Source organism: Falco peregrinus, chromosome 13 (genome assembly GCF_023634155.1).
Source record: "Falco peregrinus isolate bFalPer1 chromosome 13, bFalPer1.pri, whole genome shotgun sequence".
In the NCBI taxonomy this organism is placed as follows: Eukaryota; Metazoa; Chordata; class Aves; order Falconiformes; family Falconidae; genus Falco; species Falco peregrinus.
The window spans coordinates 18,922,333-18,941,391 of record NC_073733.1 but is presented as its reverse complement, the minus strand read 5'-3'; the positions used below and the strand labels follow the sequence as shown (position 1 = coordinate 18,941,391).

Genomic DNA, 19,059 nt, shown 5'->3' with positions numbered 1-19,059 from the left:
AGGAAATGGTTAGTACAAAAATTCAGAATACAGGCTAATGAAAGAGTACTGGGCAGGTGCAGCAAAATCATCATGTGTTGGAATGTATAGAGACATGTCATATAATGTGATGACAGTGTTAACTGCTTCCTGGACAGAAGCCTTGCATCATACTCCAGCAGCTCACAGAAACACCACCACTATAAAGAAGCAAGCTATGACAGTAAAAGCTACATTAATTTCATACTATAGATTTTTACAAGCATCCTTTGATCAGATTACTTAACAAATTTTTTTTTTATAATATTTTAAAATAAAATATGAGAAGATTGTCCTGTTTTTAATGAGAAAGCTAGTTGCACAGGTTAGAAATAGAACTTATGTTCACATCAGTTAATGGGTAACCCTTTGTCCCATCCACCCCCAAACATGCATAGATTCATGCAGAAAAAGAGAAACTTAATCTTGGGGTATTAGACATCTTTGCCTCCTAAGATGTTTGTTTCTATAGGTGACTCAAACCATGCTGAGCACAGGTTCTGAGCATTAAAATTCAATGGCACCCCCCCTACCCTTCATGCCACTTGGAAATCTCTGCCAAAAGACTCCAAATGAAAGGGCAATATGCCAAAGGAGTGAATGCTGCATATGCTACATAATTTTATCTCATAGTCAAATTCCTCTCATAATCGTGGTGGGTTTAAGCATTCTTTTGCCGATCATTCCATATATAACAACAAGATAGGAAAGTCCTATCAAGTCCTTAGTCCTAACCCTTCATATCTTGGACTGTCTCTTTACTATAATTTCTCACCCAGCACCACAAGACCACAGTTCTGGCAGGGGAATTCCCTATTAATGACAGTTCAGTTCCACAGCATGAATATCTTGTAATAAAACCCCAAATAGGTAAAAGTATCATCCAGACCTGAGGGTTAGGTCTTCCAGCTTATAGCAGCAGACACATAATGCTTCACACTTCCTTTATTACAGGGACAAAATAATTCTGCCCAAAAGGTGGACTGCAATTCATAAATACCATTTCTTTAATTTAACCTATGCTTACAGTACTGGAGACTAAAAAAACCTCCACAAAACCAACAAGAAAAGGTTTGAATTAAAGCATCATTATCACACAAAAACATGTACATCAAAACAAATTGCATATGTAATTGTATTTTGATTGTGTTCTTATTATCTATTATAAATCTTATGTCTGAGTACAGATATTGTACAATTACTTCCTACATTTGGCATAATTGTTTTGATCTTAAATTGTATTCATTCTAAGAGAAAAATACAGTAGATAATAGTATATAACAAAGGAAACATTTATGAGTAATGATGCTGCTCAACAAACCCATTTTCATTTTCCTATTTAATAATTACAGAACTACCATAATGGTTATGTCATGTGTGTGGCCAAAATTATGTGGTAGTTGTTAACGTAATGACATGGTCACTCTGCAATTCCTGAAAAGTGAATCAGATAGTCTAAATAAAAAATGTTCTGTATCACCTGTCTGTAGTAAATAGTTAGGTTCATAATATTTCAATTAGAAAAAAATACATTATTAGACTTTTATATCAGAGTAGGTGGCATCCAGCTGACTGAATTTTAGCCACCAGAAGGTAAAGAGTATAGTCTAATTCTAAAATTTATTTGCACCATCAACTACCAACAGATAATTAATTCCTTCTTAAAATAGGTGGGCTGAATTGTCTGCTGAAGAACACATTCACTGACTACAGATCCAGACAAGCTTTGTAGATTGGCACCTATCTGAAACACAGGCATTAGCAAAATGTTCTGAGAGAGGCTTTTAGACTTCTGAAGTCAACCACCCATACATCATATATTCTTCTGTATCATTTGACTTGCTGCTAACAAACAGCAATTTCAATTACTCAAAAATTCTGGATTCTCAGAAAACCCTCCAAAACACACTGAAAGAATATTAACAACAAACAAACAAACAAACAAACAAACAAAAAGCCTTGCAGACCATTGGTAGCCAATACCTCCCCAGTGGCAGGAAATTTGTTGAGAGAGATACACAGATGATCCAGCTGGTGAGCTCTACCACACACTGAAGAAGACAGAAGTAATCCCAAAATTGGAAAATCACCCTTGTGTTGCAGAGCTTAAGGAGCTTTATGTATTTATCTTACCAAAGAGAAGGCAGAAGAAAGGCTTGCTCTACCCTGAGCAGGAGGGACAAGTGTATCAGCCAAGCCAAGAAACAATTCTAATACCTCCCTGCCCACCGCCCGCCCGCCCCCCCCCCCCCCCCCCCCCCCCCGTTTATCATCCTGTGTTCATTTGGACAAAACCCCTGATGTTTCAGAAAGGAGAAAAGTATCTAGAAAGTCATGCTAAAGTAATATTCCTAGGGAAGGGGGAACAAATATTAATTTCTGGTTGGTCAGATGACTAAATGAGGTTCTGAAGCATGAGACTAATAAATGCTACGGTTTTGTAAGACCAAGTGTTATGAGAATATTTTGACCAAAAAAATTTGTGTTGCCAAATGCCCCAGGAAGATTCAGTAGACCACCTGAAAGATTTAGGATGATTCATCAGTACACACAGGCTGATGATTTCTTCTGAAAAGCTGAATTAAATCATACACATGTTAGAAAACTGTTCCAACTCACATCAAAGTTTCTGAATGAGAAGAAGTTGCACTTTTGCATCTTCTGTCAGACTGCCAGGAAATTGTATCCTAATTAGGCAATTAATTTCTCTAACCTCAGTTAACAGTCTTTGGATAGACAGTTCTTCCTGCTTCACACTATTCAAATGCACCCATGAACAAGCACTTTTAAAAAGAGAGTGTCTTCTCTCAACTTCCTTTTGGATAAGGCTATTCTTTGTGACATAAGGCTTGACATTCCAAATTCTGGATATATTTTGTGAATTTCCTTTATTCCTACTCGATTATTTTAATACTCCTTTTGAACTGTGATGATTTTATCACAGCCAGGGAAAAAAGCACATTCTTTTAATAACAATTTTTTTACATATATTTTTTAAGATTGTTCATTTTCGGGGTGTATTTCTTGAGTTAACTCTGAAATTAATTTCAATAGTATATCTACTCATAATGACCATTAAAATCCTTTTTGACTTACTGTATTTCTACACAAGAGCTCCAACTATGTAAGCACAGTGTGTGGTACTCCTTTTGAAATGCATACCATTATGCATATCAGTATTCTATTGTGACCACTTAATTAAGTGCTCCAGGTCATTCTTAAGACCAGATGTACTGGAAGAAAGAAGGAAGAGATTAATGGAGTTGTAACTTCTGCCCTGAGGGAGGATGGGTTGATGCAGTGAATACGTTCCACTTGCATGGCTGCTATTGAGCAATTTCTTCAATCAGGTCATCAACTGAATCCATACCTTGCTTTGCATTAGTATCACACCCTTCCCATCATTTCTTACCACAGAAATGTTGTATCATTTGCAAACTTCACATATATGACTCCACATAGTCTCTATATGTCTCCAGGAAACATTAATTGCTCAGTAACAACTCAATACTTTCTTTCCTTCCCAGTAGGAACATAAATTTGTCTTCTATGGGGGAAACACTTTTAAACCTAATCTGCAAAATACCTGTCATTCCACGTAATGAGAGCTTTCTCAAAGAAGCTGGAGATATCCAGGTATTATGATACTGACTGTCTGTTTTGACCAGGTCTGCAAGCCTAATAGAACAGACAACTACAGAAAGGAAAGTCTGAAAAAACAAATCCCACAAAACCAGAAAAGTAATACAAGAATCAGCATTGCAAAAATTAGTGGTCTTTAAAGTCCCAGCTCAATTGTTCCTTTATTTTACTTAGAATCAATATCAATCTAGTTGATATATAATTCCCAAGTCATGATTTTCACGTTATCCAGTACTGGGGCAATTTTATAACCTCAATTTTTCATGCATCCCTTGTTTTCTTGTTAATGTTGATATTAATTGTGTTTCAGGACAAGTTTTTTTCTATAACTGCAGGATTTATGGCACCTAGGCTAGATGGTTATACATGGTATACCTTTAGTAAATGTTTCTTCTTAGCCTCCCCAGTTAGAGCTGACAACCTTTCTATTTCACAAGGGCTGGAAAACAGTTCCTGTTATTCCTTACACAGTGTTTTCAATGCTATTTTTAACCCAAACACCACTTATTTTGAAAAACCTTTTATTTTACTTACTCTATTCACTATTGATATTCCTGTTCTATTTTTTCTCCCCCTTAGCAACTGCATGAACTTTTAAAATAGTAACTTGTATTTACTACCTTTTGCCTCTTTTTATATCCCATATCATGTTTTATTGCTGTTCTCCTGTCTCTTTTTGACCTAGATGACTGCCTTCCACACTGTAGCTTTATTTAGAGAACAATGTAGGGAATAAAACTTCTATGGTAAATTTAATTCTTTTGAATCTCTGTGGTTTACAATATAGTTAGTATTATATAAATTTTTATCTATTGGAGCAAGCATTCCTACTGCTTTCATAAAATCAGGATCACTGATACTTTTGTTGATTAAGATAATGCAGCATTCAGTGGCCTGGCCAGCACACAATCAATACAATTTTGCTCATAATACCCAGTTTGGTGCCTAACCAGACTCAGGCTCTTACATATGAGTGAAATAATAAGATACTACATATAGCTTCATAGCTGCAGGACTTGCTTTGCAGTATCTGTGGATTTGCTTAATCCTGCTGTAGCTGCTTTTTTAAGTATGGGTCTGCAAAAAATATATGACTTCAGTTTAAAATTTAACTCTTAAAAAATGGTTGACTTAATAAAGTAACAAGTTAAACATATTGGAAAGTGATTTTTATGCAAAAAATAAATGCATCCCATTTAAGTGACAAATCAGTATGCTGCAAAAATACATCAGACTAAAGATATAAATACTAGGGGGGTGCGGTGGGGGGGAAAGGATATTTTGCCAGTGGTGAACCAGTCTCTTGAAAAATCACTAGGACAGAATCTGTCCATTAATCTGCTTTCTGTTCCCATCTGTGCAAGATATAGCTATGTATGAGGAAGGAAAGGCTTCAAGAACATTTCAGTACTCCGAGTTCCTGAACTCCCTTTCCTCCTCCTTTTTCAGCTGCAGTTTCTAGCAAAGGTTTGTCTTCGCAGCATGTGCTGCTTCCTTGTCCATGTTCACCTGTTTTTAAGTGGTGCTAGAGAGAATAAATGGATAGTAGAACAGTAGCTTAGGGCAGAACTGGAGCGAGCAGGCTCGAGATCCTTGAGGGAAGAGAAACTTCACAATTGTTAAATTGTTTTTCTCTGTACAACAGACGAGATAAGGCTTGGTTTTATCTGAATGCTCTCTGGACCAATTGTTTTTCCTCTCCTTGTCCTTACAATACCTTTACACAGCAGCTTTGAAGTCAGGTACTTAAAGTCTTAGCAACTTTCTGCCATTTAAGACAGAAATGGCTTTGGGGAAGCCGCAAAATATTATTTAAGGACAGAATTTATGCTCCATTGTTTTGCCTTGTAATTACTGTGAGCTTTATGGTGCATTGACTTTCCAATGAATCCAATGTTCAATCGCATACAGTTACAGGTAACTTACTAACCAGTTTTACATCTTCTGCATGGTACTGACAAACTCCTCCGTTGAACTGGAAAAAAAAAACCCCAAAATATATATAAATAGGCTTGAATTTCTTTAATGCAAGCATCATGGTTTCTTTCATATTTCACTGCAAAGCTTTGTACCAGATATTAAGACATCCTTATCCATGCTCAGCTGAAATCATCACCCTCAAAATAAAGGAAGATACTTTGTGTACGACAACATTAAGTTTGCACACATCTCTCTGCTCCTTTACTCGGTTTAAAAGAGATTATTTTCACAAGCCCTACAGTTTGTTTTTCCTGGGAAGACAGTAGAAAAGATGCAGTAAGGAAGTCCTCATTATATGGAAACTTTAGCTAGGGATTCCCATACTGTAAAAGTGCTTTGAAATCCAGTTCTTTAGAAATCAGTATGTCAGTCATTTCTAATTCTTGTTTGGATTTGACGACAATACCTTTTCTGTCCTTTCAACACTTAATGTTGTGTAAGCTTTATTAAAGTCACTTTTGGAAGTATTTGAATTTGAACACAAAGTCTCTTAATAATAATTACCTGATACAACATATGAATACAGAATATTAATATGATGCTACTTGATACTCTCCTTGCCTTGTAACTTTAGAAGCTGTTTAAGTCTTGAAATAAATTAACCGTACAGTAATGCTTAGGTAACAGCTTCTTATATACAAGAAAGCAAAAAGAATCTGCTCCTGAAAGATTAGCTTGCTGAGAGTTAATTGTGCTCCAGAGACTGCTGTGCAACATAGCAATATCCAAATTCATTTTAACCCTACTACTTATGGGTAAAACTATGTATAGCAGGCTTAAACTCAGATAAAGCTTTTCTGCTCTGAGAAATAAAAAACGTTATAACCTTGATCTAACATTTCTTTTTCTTTTTCTTTTTTTTTTTTTTTACATATTTACACATCTCAGAAATATTCTGAATAACATTATTTTTAACCTTCATGCTTAAAAAGTTATCTACAGAGTTCTACTAAATTTTTATTTGATTAAGTACGTGTTACTGTGAACTGGAAAGATGTCCATTCTGAGCTCAGAGTGGGTGGCCAAGAAATGTTACAATTTACCAAATTCAGTAATTTGTTCCATGCTTGAGAGCACAAAAATTGCACAAGCTTTTCAACAGACAGAAACTGTAATTGTTTTCTGATGGAAGAAGACAAGCAAGGTTTAGAAAGCATAAGGTATAATGTTATCAATAGAAACAAAAAGTATATTTGGGTATAACAGATATATAAAATCAGCACTAGGATATTGTAAACTTACTTGAAACAAAGACATCAGTAATTATAAAGAAATCAACAATTACTACAGGAAACTTTTAGTTAAGATATTAGCTATCACTACCAAAGTTAGGACTTGATAACAGATGGATATGGTTAAACCTGGCCATAGCCACACTCCATTATTCATCTAAACATCTTGACATGGTATAGGGTAAGATACTTTTCGGTTTGTGTTACAACACATTCAGGAAAAAAAACCAACTGAAACTTAATCAACGAAAACAAATCCAGGCAGAGGAATGAGAGGCAAAATGCATAGGGACATAGTTGGAATTCATTAATTCTTAATAACACTTGAAAGTATTTGCTGCCCAAATTTTCTCTTATAATCTCCATTTCACTAGAACTGATTTTTACATAGCTAATGAATACACATTCAGTATGGCCTCTGAGAAAAATTCCTCAGGTTAGAACAGAACTGTTAAAGAAACACTTACAACAACCCTGGTCCCCAAACTAGCTAGCAGGAGCATGGAGGGAGTCTATCACTCCAGCTAGTTAGAGCCTACCTTAGAGGCTGCAGTCTTTGAAGGTGCTTTCTTACCAGAGGCCACAATGGGCTCTGAAACACATCAAAACTGGATGCAAAAAATGGTTTTGAGCCATCTTTTTGCTGCCAGCTGAAGGCCAGACTGGTTGAGATTGGTCACTGAGTATTTGTGGTTTTCTACTGAGTAAGCTCATTGCATACTCTCACAAGTCTACTTCTCCATTACTTGCTTGTCCAGTCAAATATGAAAGGCCTGAAAGCAGTCTTGTTTCTCCAGAGTTTTCATCAGAGCTGCTCTCTTTAAAGATTTTCAGAATGAGGCTGTAATGGATGGAGACTTGAGTAAAAACCAAAAGGCATTTAGAAGGAAATGGTCTATGGAAAGGGAGTGCCCAGGCCTGGGGTAATTCAGAGTAAGGTGGTTTTGACTGGTGTTGCAGTCAACAACAGCAAGGGAAGCAAAAGAGAGAAAATTCAGAAAGTGCTAAAGTAAATCCTTAGGCAGCTGCTTTTTGTTGTTTTCCATTTTTCCTGAAGAACTGGGCTGGCAGAAAGCAGCCAGGGGGTCCTGTTAGGCTGAAAATTAAGAAATGAACCTCTGAACTTTACTGGGTGTTTTTGTCTCTACCCTTCCCAGTCCACTGATTCCAACTGCTCAAAACCTGGATCAGGCTTGCCTGAACCTTTTGTCAAGCTGAAATGTCTTTCACTCTATGCTCTGCACATGCTAACTTCCCTACTTCACTGTCTATCTCAAAACAGTTGATGGCTTACATTAAAAACATATGGGTCAAACAAAAGAGCTTGCAGGATTAAACTTCATTAAACTAGCTATTGAAATGAAGTCTTAAAAAAATAATAATATGTCATATGAAATTCAGGAACTGTGCATCTGAACAAATCTGTAACGCTCAAGGCAACTTGCAAATCTATTTCAAACATTTACTTAAACAAGGTGACAAATACATTTAACATAGCATACAAGTATATTTCTATTTATCATTGTCACATTTCTTTCTTGTGAATATTTAACCTCTGCACATTTGTAGCCTATTCAATTCGTATTTCCTAAAAGTGTGATGAAAATGAAATAACATTCAAATGTATTAATTATAAAAAGCACAGCCTTCACTCACCAGGAAATTTTACTTTCCTACAGTCAACCCAGTTGCAGAATTATATTTTGTCAATTTTACTCATATCCATGAACTCTTTCAAGGTAAAATATGTTTTACAAAGAACTCATTATTTAGCAAGAAAATGTTTGTCCCATTCCAAATCTTCATGGAGCTATAGGAGATACATGGTCTTTCACTCACCTAACTAAAGTGCCTGAATTAGAAAGCTGGTCATACACTATATAACTAAAAGTAGAAAGAGGATGTTCTCTGGAGGAGTGCAATTCAAAGCACCTAAGTTAAATTCTTACCCTGAATTGCCCTCTGGAGAAATCTGTCCCTTTCATCCTGAATTTCACTGGAGGCTTAAGAGGATTAGTTTCTGGTTTAGGCAGCAGAAGCTCTTGAAGTTAGATGTTATGACTATCTCTTTATGTACCAAATACGCTGAACTAAACACATTGAACCACTTTCTCTTCATTTACAAATGTGGACTTAATGAGCTGTAATAAATTTCCAGTATTCAAATTAAATTAAGTTACTATTACTTTTTTCATAAAATAACAGTCTATATTTGGATCAAAAAAAAAAAAAAAAAAAAAAGAAATAAAAAGAAAAAGTGGCATTTCCAGGCCTTTTAAATGGTTATCTTCATTGCTGAGGCTGGCAAGAGCGTAGAAAGCATGTTGACTATTGAAACACTTGCTACTTTTCCATACAAATTACGGGCAGCAACTACAGCAATCCTGATCAGATTTAACCAAACTTACTTGTTAAACAGAATAAAGGCATTTACCCTCCTGAAGGAATATGAAAATGAGCAAGCAAACCCTTGCATAAATAAAGACATACAGGAAGCAGATCACTACACTACTTAACTTGCTCTGGATGACAGAGCAAATAGTAAGCTGCACTCTGGCTGAGTGATTTTCTTCCAGAATAGTATCAACAACATGCAGTTCTGTTTTCCTCACTCACTGCCTGTCAGCCCTCTCTGAAATTTGCTGTATTTCAGGTGCTGTCTCTGGTATCCTTGACATAAGTCAATGATTTGTGTCCCATTCAATTTATCTCATGTGAAAACACTCATAGCTCCTTGCCATATGTCAGTGGATGATAATTGCATTGATCCACCTTGCAGCGGGCTCTGTAAGGGCACTGTTCTGATAACTGAGTAACCAGAGGCTATTGCTTGTTAAAATTAGTAAATTTGACTGTTTGAGTGGTTGGATTCCAATCGGGCTTGACAGTGATGCATAAAATAGGGAGTGCTGAATGTGCCAATAAGTGAATTATTTTTCAGATTATGTTGCTAGTAAAGGTATTGATGAGTATGCTTTGTGAGCTGAATATAGTAGTTTGCTACATTCTGTTTTCTTTTTAATGGGTGAATGTGAACAAGTTTAAGTTTTCATCTCTAGACTATTTAAAAGACAAGTATTGTTTTAAAGAGCACAGTAATTTAAGAACAATTTTCACTCTTCCACTTTAAAATTTAAAATGAGGAGACCTATCCTTACGACAATGGGAATTCAAAAGACAAATTTATGATAGGCTTTTGGAAATATAGCCAGATTAGCTTCATTTTGGGGCATAAGATTCTTACTAGCTGACCCTGCATCATGAGCCCAGTTCGATTTTTTTTTACAAAATTCTTTTTTGAGATAGTTAGACCATTAACTTATCTGGCTAATGCATTTAGAAGTCTTTATTAAAAGGCCCAAAATATCCAGACATAAAAATGCCAGCAGGTGATTAAACTGTCAATGTTCAGTCCATGCATTTATCATATACATGTGTTTATACTGAAGACTCCTAATTTGAACAGTAACGACTTTTCATGATTCTTATCTCTCTTGCCTGAGAATATGTTCTGATATTACTCTTAAGCAGAGTAGCTCTAAGTCTGGGAGAAACTAGGTGTAGAATAAGAAATCAACAACTTCATTTTAAAGCTGTCTCTCAGCATCCATAGTTCCAAAGAACTTGTATAAAAGGTGCAGATGTTCAGCACCTGTTAAAGAATATTGCCAGGAGGATCATGTTTACACTGTGACTTACAGCACGCCAAACATCCATTAGCATTTGTAGGACTTATGTAGGTTTCTAAGTCCCTTATGCTTAGTCCCTTAAGCTTTGGGCAAAACAGCGTTCTACACACTGAATGTTGTAAGAATCAAATATTGGCATCATTCTCATTGCTGTTTAGCCAAATGTTGCCAGTCCTTTTTGCTTTGCTGAGCATAGATACAAGGAAATAGCAACAATAGCTTTAATGGGGTGGTTTTGAAAGAAAAATGCTTTTTAAATTCAGTGGAATTTAATGTTTGAAAAGGAGGCTATCCATAAACACCTATGACTTGTAAACTACAATTGAAAGCCAAACCCATGAGACTATACCCACCCACTTGTAAATACATTTAGAAAGAAGCTACATTTAATATCTAATTTTTTACTCTAACAGAAAACACCCATAATTACTTTGCAGAGAGAAAAGAAAATAAAAACTTGTTTAAAATCACTTAAGTACATCTTAACTACTTTACTAAAAAGTTATTCTTTGATATATTTATTTCACTTTTTAGAGTTCAGTTAACGCAGCTGGGGGGGATGGATGTTCTTGTATATTGTTGTTCAATGATGAGTGTCCCATACACTGTCATTTTGCCTGCACTCAAGTAAGTTAGATTCCAGGACTGCAAGAATACCAGAAATATTAATTTCTTGAATTTGTCATTGGACAAATACTTTCAGTAAAAATTCTATGTGTGAAAGCAATAAAGAACAAGAGGGAATTTCTAAATCTTGAAAAACATGGTCATTAATTAAAACATTAAGAGTGGCTGGCTGTTATTCCTGTCTTTGGGGAAAAAAACCAAACAAACAAACCAACAGTAGGTGTATCAGCACATACTCATTGGCAGGAAATTAAATTTCTGAGAGAAGAAAATTAGGATGACCGTAACTCCTATGGCTTGTTAATTCATCAGCACAGCAGGATGAGCTTGAATAGCAACTAGCGAGCACATGTTGAATCAATGAAGCCTGTGTAAAGAGTTTCATTCAGTATTTGCTGACCTTTTGATGATATGTGAAAGTTTTGCCTAAAAATCAAAGACAAGTTTTCAGGTGGAGTCTGGTTTAACATTTCTTGAAATGAAGAAGAAATTCAGTTTTAAGTTCCTCCAATATAGAATCATAAATGACAAATCTTATGTAATTGGTTGTAGTGAATCAGATGCCTATTTTTGGCTACTATTACAATTAGTTGCCTGCAAAATTAATATTGAAAAATTAGCATGCATCTAATGAAAACGTGTGCCTACCAGGCACATATAGTTTACCCACAGATTTTAGTTTATAAGTGGAAAGTTTTAAAGCAGCTAGGATCTGTGTTTTAAAAATCTGAACTACCTATTGAAATTTCATCTCCTACTCATACAGAAGAGCAAAAATATTCCTACCACCCTCCTCCAAACTATGCCATTAGTCATGTTTTCCTGTGTACTTAGTTTTTTCAGTTTCTTTAAACAGCATGTTACAGAAAGGGTATCAGATGAAAAGATCTTTTTAAAAAGCTTGATTTTATCTACTACAATAAAAAGAAAGAGAATTTGTGATCCAAAATAATAACAACAGCAGAAAGACTAAAAAATGTGTGGGAAGAGGGAATAAAATAAAAAAAAATGTGGCTGGTTATGGATACCTGGTAGCTGGTTTAAGTAGGTCTACTGAAGTGCTGCTTTAACATGCAATTAGATATTCTGCTGATGCCTCACAGAAATTTTTCAAAAAGCTTTTGCTTATGGGCAATTCTGCTGGTAAAACACAAGATACTGATTTATTTGTTTCCTTGGTTCACTTTTGAAATAGTAGGCACACATGCTTTGTTGCAGGATTGATTATTGGGCTGAAATCAGTAATAATATAAATACATGAAGGTTGCATTAAAATTAAGGTACTTAAGCTTCATTTAGTTCGATACTTTGCTCCTCTCATAAAATCACAGTTGTTGTTGGGTAACAAGCAAGTCTCAGAAAATTATAATAAGGCTGTACTCAGGGTAACCTTTTGACTATTTGCCATGTCAGGTGGTTTCAACAATGTCATACATCAATATTATTAAATGCTTAGAATGTGTATTTGCATTCCAATTAACTCTCTTAAACCATACCGTTATTCAAGGGCTTGAATAATTATGCACATGCATCTAATGAATGCTTACTTTACTTGTTGAGTGACTGTCATAAAACGTTATCCTGTCCAAATGGTATCTAGAGAAATGCATCAATATAGAGTAGTCAGTTAATGACTTTGGAATGCAGCTCTTAAAACAGCCAGTATAGTCAGTTCCACAATGCAAAAGGCAGCTTTCTCTTGCACCAAGTAGGTGAGACAGCGAGATCTTTAATCTATCAGACAAAGAAGAGAAATAAGATCAAGAAATTCTTATGTTCCACCTATTCTGATTTTTCTTTGTATCTTAATCCGCATCATTTGACCTTGGTGCATTAATTTTCCCTCTGTAAGATGAGGGCTATTACCAGCCTATTCATCAGGCAGAATTTATCATCTCAGCTGCTCCCATAAAAAGTTTTAACTGCTTCAACTTCTATTATGAGAGAAAAGGGAAAAACTGGAATTTGGGATGCATAAGCTGACCAGCTGATAAGAATGCAGGTTGTGGCATGCAGTACTTTGCAGCTACTGTCCTACAAGAACCATTTCTGCTTCAAAATAGCAAATTGGTCCCAGGGGAGGAGCACACAGTCCATGAAGAGCAGCTTGACTACATTAGGTTGTCTTTCTACATAAAAATAGTTTCTGCTTTTAGACTCCTAAAAAAACCTGTGGTAGTTTCTGTTAAGCAGAAAAAAAATGTGATCTTTACACAGAAATTGTGGTAGCTATTATTGTATAGCATTTTTTACATATGGAACCTGGAAGATTCCAGCTTTACATTTTAAAATATACGTATAAAACAGGTCCCTCCAATGAAGGAAAGAGTTAGCCATGGGTAGTCCCCAGCAGTAGGACTCCTTCAGTACCAGTATCAAGGCTGGTTTAAAAGTTCTGACCAACCACTAAAAATGCAATCAATACCAGTCTTGAATTTTGAAGACCTCCTATGTACAGCATGTGACTAAACGTCTCCACTATTACTTCATAAGAAAGATCTGTGCATCAGTACACAGAACAGCTTCAAGGCACTATTATTATATTCATGTCCAGATATTTATAAAGGGAAGCACAATCCATAATGAAAAAAAGTTCACAAAAAGAAACAGTCCCAGAAGCTCAACAAACAGCAGCTAAACAAAATAACGATCTGTACAAGGCAATAAATTTAGAAAAAATTCTGACACTACCAGGCAAGCATGCTACCCAGCAAACCACCGCGAAACACCATAGGCTACAATGCCTTGAGGGCCTTGCACTGCTGTTGGACCTGCAGCGTATTCTCTGATGTTCTTGAATATCAATACAGAAAATATTTCCACCTTCTCTCTTCCCTGTCTAAAGATCTCTCCATTGCAAATACCATCTTCCTTTAGTCTTGGCATCCTCTCTAATGCTCTGTAGAGTGCCAGTTTTAGTGGAGCTACACTGGGTGCAATGAGCAGTATATATGTATTCAGATCTTTCTCAATGCTGCATCTGAGATAGCATGCATACAGTTGTGGTACTTTCTGTGTTGCATTGTGCAAATACATTGTATATAACAAATGTGACAGGTATTGGCAGCACCTTCTCTCAGCATGCTGCTCTCATCTGTCACTGCTTCACTGAAAAAGGTGCCAAGTGGGTGAGAACAGTGGGAACTCATCACTTCACTGGACCAAGAAGGAAACCAAGATGGTTTCTTAGCACTATGATTTGGGGTTTTTTTCTGAGAAGCACTTTTCTGAAAACACTTGAGTTTGGGCTGGTGTTCTGACAGCTGTATTTACTTTCTGTTTATTCACATTTCTTAGGTAATGAGAAAAAAAAGTGTTTTAAAAGTTTCCATTCCTAGTGAGGCACTGCTATTATAAGAATTTAGGCTGTACTAGTAATCTTTGTTTATGCTTTACTCAAAGAGTAATTTGAATTCCAAGTTACAGGAAGGTATAAAGTATCATGAAACTCTGGTTCTATTATTTTCTGAGGATTGAGCTGAGATAATCTGGGGAGCTTGTATGTAATTTATGAGCTCCAGCTTGGATATGAAGTCCAGACTTAATAATTGTCTACAGCCTAATGTCTTTCCTGCACTGTTACTGTATGCTGCTTATACAAGTGACTGTAGGATGGACTGGAAGACAGCAGTCTCTCAACTTTTATTACAGTCAGCCAGAACACAATTGCTCTTACCAGGGAACAGAAATAAGCACAAAATCCTTAAGACTTCTCCTGTCTTCTGTTTTGCAACCCCACTCCCCTGCCCAGTTTGATACTCTAAATCTCCCATCCCTTTTGGAAGTGAACGATCCTTCTCAGCATACTTTGTTGACAGAAAGAGCTTCAGAATGGGAGAACACTGAATCCACTGTGCTTAAGTTCCCAAGGGCAAGATTTAAGAGTACATCCTTGGGATAAGGCAGCTCCCTACTTTCTATGTAGAAGTTGCTGCTCTGAGTTTGGTAATCTTTTCATGCGTTGAAGGAAGCTGTACTGGGTTTGGATTCTGCTCTGGAAACCAAGCAATAAAAATTGAGGAGGTACAAGTCTGGCAGTGACCCAGGATTCTTGCTGATCTCAATAAGTTTCAAAAGTCTGGATGCATTATAAAGTTTTCCATCCAGACTTGAAGGACAACAAGGAAGAGAGCAGATAGCCAGTAATTATTGGGGTGCTGGGTATTTAATTTGGGTTTTTTTTTTTTTGGTTTAGATCAGCACATTTCTTATGTGATCTAAAGTAGTTACTTCAAAACTTTAGTCTATATACTTTTTTTTAGCCATCAGATATTGCTAAAGAAGTAAATTATAAAAAGGACAGGGAAAGGGTATATTTCACATTGGATAGGCTGTCAATGTTGGCACTAGTCGCTGAGTATTGGCAACTGATCTTTAAGGAGTGTGGTCCTAGAACCATCATCCAAAAAACCACGAGTTAGAATCTGCCAAGCCCTGTTTACTTTAAAAGCACAGACACCCCAGGAAGTCAGTCAGTCCAGTAAGGGAAACTTACCCAGCTGCCTGAGAAAATCATTGGACAACAATAGGTAAGTGTGTTTTTATTCTTTGCGTTTATGCCTCTCTGAGCTTGCTTCCTCTCATCTAAGCATTCAATTCTTCATGAATGACAATCAAGTTATCACAAAAAAGTATTTCTTTAAAATCTTTTCTAAAGCTGTATCAGAAGCTTTTCAGTTACAGTTTGCTTCCGCTGAATCCAGATTACGTAGGGTAGTTTTTTAATGGAAAAACCCAACATTTTAAACTGGTACATTGATGATTTTACTTAAATTAGAACATAAGAAATTCTGGAATAATAAACAAAGAAAGCTAACCAGAAAAATTGTAAGAGAAGATAAACCAGATTGTCCTTTATCTTACTCCACTTCATTGAAGTCAAGGAAATCTGAGCAGTGTAATGAAATGATGAATCAGACCTAGTGCCTTTCTCCATTGCAAATTTAATGTTATGGAAAATGATATTAAAGAACAATATCCATACTGTAGGGCTTACCAGAAAATGACTCATGATAAACAGAGTGCATTTTTTGAAATGGCATTAAAAAATAAATTTAAGTTCTCTCTCACAGTCCTTCAATATTTCAGGGTATAATTTAAGAACACATCCTTCATTGTTTTCAATAATCCTTCCTTGGGAGTGGGAATTCAGAACTTTAATGGTAACTTTCACATTCATGCATAAAGTTATGAAGAAAAAGTAAAAATCAACATTTCTGAATACAAGGGTAACTTAGCATAAGGAAAGGCCTGTTTCTCTCTTTCAAATTGCCTTTGAGTAAAACAATTTAAGTGACATGAAGGATGTTATAGCTTTTAGAAACAAATTTAATTTACAGATTAACTGTGTCAGTCTTTGTTATAAACTTCCATTTACCACCATACTGAAAACATTTTTATTGGCTTAAACCTGTGCAAGTTCTTTCAGATCACTTACCAAATAAAAGAAATAAATTAAAGTTAGACTTACAAAGAATGTAACAGGGAGGATTGATTGTCAGACATCAGCTTGCCTTGGACAAGCCAAGAGGCAATGAGGAGAAATCCACTTTTCTCAAAAAAAGCACCCAAGCAACCCCCCTAAACCCTATTTGGCTGAAAGCTGCACAGTGAAGTTATTCTTCCTGAGTGTTTGAGGATGACATGTTCTGTTTTATGGTGAGATATATTCTTTTATGATACTCAGCTAAATGAAGTAATAACTTCTGCTTTCCCTTTCCCAGACTACCGTACCAAGTATCTTATTTTGTACTTGCAGCCCTGCGAATATGTATCTCCAAGATTTAGAGTTTAGTGCTTTTATTAAGCCTCTGTCATGATTTAAAAGGGAAAGACTTAGTCAAAACTATTTGAGATATGTCAATAGAAAAAATACACTGAAATCAATATGCATTAAATTAATGTTACCCAAACAGTAATAATAGTTTTCCTTCTACCATCACTAATGTCTGTTTCAGAAATATTTTAAGCTTGATTTTTTTTTTTTCTTTTAGATGCCAAGTTTATTAATTTTGAAAATGAAATGCTCTTCAGTACCGTATAGTCACAGATCAATTCATTCAGGTAAAGTGCTGGAGCAGTGGGAATGAAAAATCAATCAGTGCAAAAAGTTGCAGAGGTCACTCCATCACTCCACTACCAAAAGCCACTGTCCCATGTAATGTGCTGAAGAAGCACCTGCAGCTGAAGAGCATTTGTCTTAAGGTCACATCCTTTCCTACAGCGGTAATGTGGGAAAACTCAACAACGACAGCACAAACTGCACAGAGGTGTGAGCTGATAGAAGCATCACCACAGGTTACCTCTTCTTCCCCCTGACCAGAACCCTAGGCAATCTCAGAAATAGAGTCTGAATGATGCATTCAGCCTTGGTATTGGGTCTGTTTCCCCATATAAACTACACAGATTAAAAAAAATATGAGTACAGAGCAAGAAAAGAAATTTCCATGATAACATATTGCAGACACTAAACTCATACTTGGAACCATTTCTCATTTTAGTTCCTAAAATCAAGAAGTATCTCTAGACTATACTCGTCTAACTACAATCGTTATTGGTCCAAAATACATTGTTAGGAACATGTGAATTGAACATAAGAAGCTATCCCCAAGTGCCGTGACTTCAGTACTTTGCAGTTACTCTTGACTTTGATGTTTAAAGCATCATCCCGCTAACTGGAGACCCAGTGCTGACTGATCCAGAAAGCAATGCCACCTGCAGCTTAGCTCTCAGTTCTCTAGCACTAGCAGGTATTCGGCTGAACCAACAGAGCTCCTGTTTCTGCTTTTCTCAGTCTATACACAATTCCTCTTTTTATTTCTGTAAGCATTCCACATGTCTTTCTATAAAGAGAGAACACATCGCTCCTGGAGTCAGGTGTAAGGTAATAAAGCATAACTCACCCCTTTATGGTATTACACGGTTTCCTTTTGTGAATTCTCTCTCTCGCCAATACTGCACTGGTTCAGCGCCACAAAAAGAAAGATGTAAGGAGCAAGTGTTGTCACAGATGACATAGCAAGAGCCGGATGATTGCCTCAATTCTGTGGGGCAGGAATGTAACAGCAGCATTACTATCACACACTTTTAGAAAAAAAAAAACAGTTTAGCTGGTATTAAACAGATGCCTAATTGGATAAAAAAAAATCTGAAATAACATTTTTTAACATTCAAAGCTTCATTTTAGTAGTTATAGAAAACCTGTAGTGTTGCTCTATGCATATCATCCTTAGGGGTCATTATCTGACTTGAATTACAGACCAAATTTTGTGTAATTGTAAAACTGTATAATGCAGTTTTGACAATCTGTTTTATGTCAGCACTATTAAATGACTTGAGGTGAAATGGAACAAACCATGGTAGTGTATTCCATTCATTAAGCAACATAAGAAATGCAATCAAAAAGGTTGGCTTCATTTTGCTCCCTGCTATAGGTTTACTATGTCTGCAGATCTACCCATTAATGCTTAAAAAGAAGCTGCTGTCACCTATGTTTTACTATTAAAATCTTCTGAAACCTCACTCCAAATGCTGCCATAGACAAGTCAAAGAATTTATGTTTTTGGGGTTTTTAAGGGACTTTTAAGGGACCACTGGGAAAAAAAAAATTCCAAGTGGTAAGAACTCCCTAGATAAAGTAAAGGTGCCACACAGCACTCAGATACTGAAATATACTGAATAACACAGCTAATAGATTGACTTATTTGATTGCAGATACTAATCAGGACACACATATATTTGAATTCAGCCTCAATTGTTTGATAACTGTATAAAAAGTAGACTGCAAATTTAAGACTTTGTACATTTCCTATAAGAGACAGCCCTTTTTAGTTACTTAATTTATACACTGATCAAACAATTATTTTATTTCA

At 36.0% G+C, this 19,059-nt stretch overlaps 1 long non-coding RNA gene across 1 annotated transcript in view; it reads right to left on the bottom strand.

Annotated features, from left to right (window-relative positions):
• The window catches only part of LOC129785612 (uncharacterized), a 141,162-nt gene that overhangs the window by 48,869 nt on the left and 73,234 nt on the right, over nucleotides 1-19,059 (bottom strand). Inside the window, exon 2 of the long non-coding RNA XR_008749749.1 lies at nucleotides 5,591-5,635. This is a non-coding gene — a long non-coding RNA (uncharacterized LOC129785612). The remainder of the gene's footprint in view (nucleotides 1-5,590; nucleotides 5,636-19,059) is intronic.